The sequence below is a fragment of the Lepidochelys olivacea genome (genome assembly GCF_965140295.1).
Source record: "Lepidochelys olivacea isolate rLepOli2 genome assembly, chromosome: 8".
In the NCBI taxonomy this organism is placed as follows: domain Eukaryota; kingdom Metazoa; phylum Chordata; order Testudines; family Cheloniidae; genus Lepidochelys; species Lepidochelys olivacea.
The window spans coordinates 89,410,069-89,417,334 of NC_140418.1; the positions used below are offsets into that span (position 1 = coordinate 89,410,069).

The 7,266-nt window shown below is 42.9% G+C and overlaps 1 protein-coding gene across 4 annotated transcripts in view; it reads right to left on the reverse strand.

Moving 5' to 3' along the window:
- The window catches only part of PDE4B (phosphodiesterase 4B), a 402,561-nt gene that overhangs the window by 108,091 nt on the left and 287,204 nt on the right, over window positions 1-7,266 (reverse strand). The window lies entirely within an intron of this gene.

Below are 7,266 nucleotides of genomic sequence, written 5' to 3' on the forward strand. Positions count from 1 at the left end.
TCATAGACTGCAAAAGTCCACATTCCTGACCAGCCCTTGTACTGGATAGGCAACTTGGCTGTAGGCAAATTGAAAGAGTTGGACTTGAAGGGTTGAATCGTCACTTGGATCTCTGGGTTGATTAAATTGGGGTCCACTAAGGAAGCATGGATAGCTGACACTTGTGCTCCAGTGTCCCTCCACGCGGTGACCTTCTTCCCGCCCACACTCACAGTTTCCCTCCGCTCCAAGGGTATCTGGGAGGTATCTGGGCCTGTGGACCTCTGGTGTGATTCCGGTGCAATGAACTGTAATCTGTTGGGGTTCTTGGGGCAGCTGGCCTTTACATGCCCCAGCTCGTTACACTTAAAACATCGTCCAGCTGACGGGTCACTGGGGCGAGGAGGGTTGCTGGAGAACAGGGTGGTGGGACGATAAGGGGTCTGGAGGGTTCTTTGGGAGGTAGGTGGGGCTTTGGGCGGCCCCCGGTAATAGGGTGTGGTCTGGGGTGGTCCCTTCTGGTCTCCGCTCCAACTGCGACCAGGTTTCTTCTTCTCTGCCACCTCCACCCATCTGGCTCCAATCTCTCCTGCCTCGATTACAGTTTTGGGTTTCCCATCTAGGATGTATCTTTCTATTTCCTCAGGAACACCCTCTAAGAATTGTTCCATTTGCATTAGGAAGGGCAAATTTACTGGAGATTCAACACTTGCTCCTGATATCCAGGCATCCCAATGTTTCACAATGTGGTAGGCATGTCGGGTAAATGACATGTCTGGTTTCCACCTTAGGGCTTGGAACCTCCGACGAGACTGCTCGGGTGTTATCCCCATTCTGACTCTCGCCTTGGATTTAAACAGTTCATACTTGTTCATATGTTCTTTAGGCATTTCAGCTGCCACCTCAGCTAAGGGTCCACTGAGCTGCGGCCTCAGCTCTACCATGTATTGGTCAGTAGAGATGTTGTACCCAAGGCAGGCCCTTTCGAAGTTTTCTAAGAAGGCCTCAGTATCATCACCTGCCTTGTAGGTGGGGAACTTTCTGGGATGGGAAGTGGTACCTGGAGAAGGATTGCTAGGGTTTGTTGGTATATTCTGCTGGGCCTTTATCCTCTCCATCTCCTCCACATGCTTCCTTGCCTCCATTTCCCTCTTGTGGGCAGCCTCCTGTACCTCCTTCTCCAGCCGCATGAGTTCTATTTGTCTTTCATGTTCCCTTTGTTTTTCCTCAGCCTGAAATTTGGCTAATTCCAGCTGTAGTCGAGCCGAGGATTTGGCCATTCTAACCTCTCTGTTTTTAACTAACTTTACACCCGAGGTTTAGAAATAAACAAACAAAACTTGGCTGTAAAATTTTGCTGTGCTGGAATAGAATACCTATTCTCTGATAGTGATTGTCAGCCTACAGAAAAAGACAATTCCCTTGTCTCTGCTCTGGGCCCAAATTAAAGCAAAAAACCTCCAACTACTTGGAAACCTGCTTACCCAGCCCAAAGAAAAAAAAAATTCTTTTCAAACCTGTGCTCCTTGTAAAACAAAAAAAAATCAAAATCCTAAAAAAAACCCTGCCACTTTTGTCTCCAGGCAAATGGGTAGAGCACACACCCCCTATTTACTTTTAGGAAGAAAAGAAAAAAAAAACCTCTGGGTTGGAAGACTGTGAATTTCCCTGCAGGAGTTAAGTACCCTGCCTCCAGGCAAAGAAAACCTGCAATTCACAAGATAATCCCCTTTTGTCTCTGCTTGGCCACAAAGCAGAGAGAAACCAAGCTGCTTTCAGTTTCAAAGCTGCTTTCTGGACTTCCTAAAAATTCCTTTTTAAAATCTGTATTTCTAGTTCAAAAAATCTCAACTGGATCTCAAAATGATTTCAGGTTAATCCCACCACTGTGCCACCATGTCACGGTTCCTCCCCCACTCTGAACTCTAGGGTACAGATGTGGGGACCTGCATGAAAAAACCTCCTAAGCTTATCTTTACCAGCTTAGGTCAAAACTTCCCCAAGGTACAAAATATTCCCCCCGTTGTCCTTGGACTGGCCGCTACCACCACCAAACTAATACTGGTTACTGGGGAAGAGCTGTTTGGACGCGTCTTTCCCCCCAAAATACTTCCCACAACCTTGCACCCCACTTCCTGGACAAGGTTTGGTAAAAAGCCTCACCAATTTGCCTCGGTGACTACAGACCCAGACCCTTGGATCTGAAAACAATGAAAAAGCATTCAGTGTTTTACAAGAAGACTTTTAATAAAAAATAGAAGTAAATAGAAATAAAGAAATCCCCCCTGTAAAATCAGGATGGTAGATATCTTACAGGGTAATTAGATTAAAAAACATAGAGAACCCCTCTAGGCAAAACCTTAAGTTACAAAAAAGATACACAGACAGAAATAGTTATTCTATTCAGCACAATTCTTTTCTCAGCCATTTAAAGAAATCATAATCTAACACATACCTAGCTAGATTACTTACTAAAAGTTCTAAGACTCCATTCCTGTTCTGTCCCTGGCCAAGACGACCAACAGACAGACACAGACCCTTTGTTTCTCTCCCTCCTCCCAGCTTTTGAAAGTATCTTGTCTCCTCATTGGTCATTTTGGTCAGGTGCCAGCGAGGTTACCTTTAGCTTCTTAACCCTTTACAGGTGAGAGGAGCTTTCCCCTGGCCAGGAGGGATTTCAAAGGGGTTTACCCTTCCCTTTATATTTATGACAGCCCCACTGGTTATTTAGCAGGCTTCCTGCTTCTGATGTACTTACAAATTTTTTTGCTATTACTTTTTGAGTCTTTGGCTAGCTTTTCTTCAAAGTCTTTTTTGGCCTTCCTAATTATATTTTTACACTTCATTTGCCAGAGTTTATGCTCCTTTCTATTTTCCTCACTAGGATTTAACTTCCACATTTTAAAGGATGGCTTTTTGCCTCTCGCTGCTTCTTTTACTTTGTTGTTTAGACACAGTGGCACTTTATTGGTTCTCTTACTATGTTTTTTAATTTGGGGTATACATAGGGTGACCAGACAGCAAGTGTGAAAAATCAGGACAGGGGATGGGGGGGGGATAATAAGCGCCTGTTTAAGACAAAGCCCCAAATATCAGGACTGTCCCTATAAAATTGGGACATCTGGTCACCCTTCATATACATTTAAGTTGAGCCTCTATTATGGTGTCTTTAAAATTTTCCATGCAGCTTGCAAGGATTTGACTTTTGGCGCTGTAACTTTTAATTTCTGTTTAACTAACCTCCTCATTTTTTTTGTTGCTCCCCTTTCTGAAATTAAATGCTACAGTGTTGGGCTGCTGTGGTGTTTTCCCTGCCACAGGGATGTTAAATGTAATTATATTATGGTCAATATTACCAAGTGGTCCAGCTATATTCACCTCTTGGACCAGATCCCGTGTTCCACTTGGGGCTAAATCAAGAATTGTCTCTCCTCTGGTGGGTTCCAGGACTAGCTGCTCCAAGCAGCAGTCATTTAAGGTGTCAAGAAACTTTATCTCTGCATCCTGTCATCCTGAGGTGACTTGTACCCAGTCAACATTGGGATAGCTGAAATCCCCCATTATTATTTAGTTTTTTATTTTAATAGTCTCTCTAATCTCTCTGAGTATTTCACAGTCACTATCACCATCTTGGTCAGGTGGTCGGTAATATATCTCTACTGCTATATTATTATTATAGCATGGAATTACTATCCACAGAGAGTCTATGGTACAGTTTGGTTCATTTAAGATTTTTACTTCATTTGATTCTATGCTTTCTTTCACATATAGTGCCGCTTCCCCACCAGCACGACCTGCTCTGTCTTTCAGATATATTTTGTACCCTGGTATTACTGTGTCCCATTGATTATCCTTGTTCCACCAAGTTTCTATGAGGCCTATTATATCAATATTCTCATTTAATACAAGGCACTCTAGTTCACCCACCTTATTATTTAGATTTCTAGCATTGGTATATAAGGACTTCAAAAACTTGTCACTTTTTAGCTGTCTGCCATTACATGATGTAATTGAATGGGACTACTTTTCATTTGACTGTTTCTCATCAGATTCTACCTGTATTTTATCATCTTCCATCCTCTCCTCCTTACTAGGACATAGAAAATCTCCATTAATAGAACCTCCTCACCTAAGGCATGTCTCTGTCTGAACCACATGCTCCTCTGCATCTGTCAGCTTTTCCCAAGCCCTTAGTTTAAAAATTGCTCTGTGACCTTTTTAATTTTAAGTGCCAGCAATCTGGTTCCATTTTGGTTTAGGTGGAGCCCATCCTTCCTATATAGGTTCCTCCTTTCCCAAAAGTTTTCCCAGTTCCTAATAAGTCTAAACCCCTCCTCCCTATACCATCGTTTCATCTATGAATTGAGACCCTGCAGTTCTGTCTGTCTCACTGGCCCTGTGCATGGAACTGGAAGTAATTCAGAGAATGCTACCATGGAGGTCCTGGACTTCAATGTCTTACCTAACAGCCTAAATTTGGCTTCCAGGACCTCTCTCCTATCCTTCCCTATGTCACTGGTACCCGTGACCACCGTCTCCTCTCCAGCACTGCACATAAAAGTCTATCTGGATGTCTCGAGACATCCGCAACCTTCACACCAAGCAGGCAAGTCACCACGTGGTTCTCCTGGTCATTGCAAACCCAGCTATCTATGTTTCTAATGATCGAATTGCCCATTATTAACACCTGTCTCTTCCTAATAACAGGAGTTCTCTCCCCCAGAGAGGTATCCTCAGTGAGAGAGGATACCACATCATCATCTGGAAGGAGGGTCCCAACTATGGGATCATCTCCCTCTGCTCCAGTTGGATGTTCTCCTTCTCTGAGACTTTCATCCTCCTCAGAAGCACAGAGGGTGTGAGACTGGGGGTGGGACTGTTCTACTGTGTCCTGGAAAGTCTCATCTATGTACCGCTCTGTTTCCCTTAGCTCCTCCCGTTCAGCCACTCTGGTCTCCAAAACCCGTACATTGTCTCTGAGGGCCAGGATCTCCTTGCTCCGATGCACACATATGCCACCTGCCCACAGGGCAGGTAATCAAACATGCTGCATTGGGTGCAATAAACTGGGTAGCCCCAACTCTGTTGCTGAACTTCTGCCTGCATTCTCTTTTTACTCCTGAAGCTCGTTCCTTTGTTGTTGTTTTGTTTTTATCAGGGGGTGTTTTTGCTTTAAGTTTAAGGAATATTAAGTGTATCTAGCCCCCCAAGACAGCTTCTCTAAACTCCCTCGCAAAACTCCCATTAGCTGCTCCTTTTTGCTAGCTCCTCTGGTCCCTTAGGAGTGGGCTTTTTAAAGCCCTGGTCTTCCTGAATAGTCCTGCCCCCGGTTAAGGGTTGATGGGTGCTAAAGAGCTTAAGGATTAAAGCCTCATTAAGAAGCTAGGATCAGCATACGGTCTTCCCAATCAGAATGCTAGTTCCTAGATTTTCTCCTTAGAACAGGATTTGTCACAAATCTTTCTATGGGAATAACAAATATATATATATATATATATATATATATATATATATATATCCTCATAGCCTGAGGAAGAGACTGAATCTGGAATGCATACACAGAGTTCCTAATCTAATTTCTTCATCAGACCCTGGGTGTGTCCTACCAACATGTTAATTATATTTCTATTTCCAGGTCTGATTGAAGTCCATGGCAGGGTCTCACTTTAATTTCCGAAAAAAGGAGAGATTTGGACTAACATTCTGAATTTCATTTGAATTCTGATTGCATATCCTGTGGTTGCTGTGCCTTTTCTTGGTCTCATTATAATCTTCATACTGTCTCAAGATGTAGAATAAAAATATATAAAATTAAGACATCAACAAGGCAGTTTTTATACATTTTTTGCTCATGTGACAAAACCATTTATCCTGAGAAGAGAATCAATCCTACATAACAGATAAACTACATTCTGTTCTGAGTTCCACAAACACATCCAAGGGTCCGTTTTTTGGCCATTTAACACACTCCAGTGAAAAATAAAAATTTCCATAGTTGGTATGGTGCCATCATTGCTTCCTGCAGTGGAATTTCAGGTGATTCTAACAGATGTTGCTAATGATAAAGCTCATCTTACAGTGACCAAAATCTCTTCCCCACAAGACAGCAACTAATATTCTGGTTAGATTTTCAGATTCATTAAGCGTGCTTTCCTAAAGGGTCCTTGGCAAATGCAGTTACTTCCATCTTCAGCGCTTTACATTAATGGCCTCTTCTAGATGCTATCTAATTTTGTGCACCTGTTTCACATTATCAGAACAGCTTGTTATTTTTTCTGAATGGCCTTTTTAAATCTGTAAACAAGTTTACTTAAAACCAGACATTCTTTCATCATCACTAAGATCCAATATAATGTTTATCATATCACTACATAAAACACGACAGAGAAGACAGACTCCGAGTTCCTGTCCTGGACATATTATGTTATACAAGACAAATCAGTGTTAATCACTATAGGACAATTCCTGAAAGATGCTGAGCACTGTCAACACCCAATTAAATCAATGGGAATTGTAGGTGCTCAGTGATCTCAGGAGCTGACCCTGTAAAGCCGCCTCTTGAGACTTCACATAAAATAACCCTTTAACCTAAAATGTCTAATACCCAGAGATTGAGTAAAGGTAACAATTATTCATTTTTGGGCTAACTTCACCCTTCCCCTCCTGGTCATGACTGCCCCTGGGTACAAGGAGGGAGGGGATGAGATTAGCGAAATCCACACAAGAGATCTGCACTGAGGCTGCCATAGAAGCAATTAAGTAGTTCTATCTCTGCCCATCCCCACTCCCTCTTTGCCATTCCCGCTACTCTCCAGCTTCTGGGCCTACTTGGCACAGAAGGGAGAATTTTCCCTTTTACCTGCAATGAGAAATTAGATGTTACAACATTGTCCACAAAACTGGATATGCTATCCCATCTATCCGCCGAGCGAGTCTTTTATACTACCCTCATCACCAAGCAGTCTGAGAGCCTGAATTTAGATTCCAGCAAAATAACCTCCCTCATCTTCGATATGCTCCCTGGATTTGCTTCTCCTTTAGCACTGTCTCCTTACCGCCACCCATTTATTCTCCTCTCTGTTCCCTATGCACCTCAAATACTAGACTTATTTTTCTGCTCTTCTCCAATACTGCCCCCCATCAGACACAGCCTCCCTGCATTTAGTTGCTACTCTGACCAGTTCAAAAGACTTATTCCTTCTCCCTAGTGTATGGCATCCACTAAACAATAGGACAAAATCTCATGCTTAATCCTTCAAGGTGGCCACAGTACTCTTCATTAGTGCT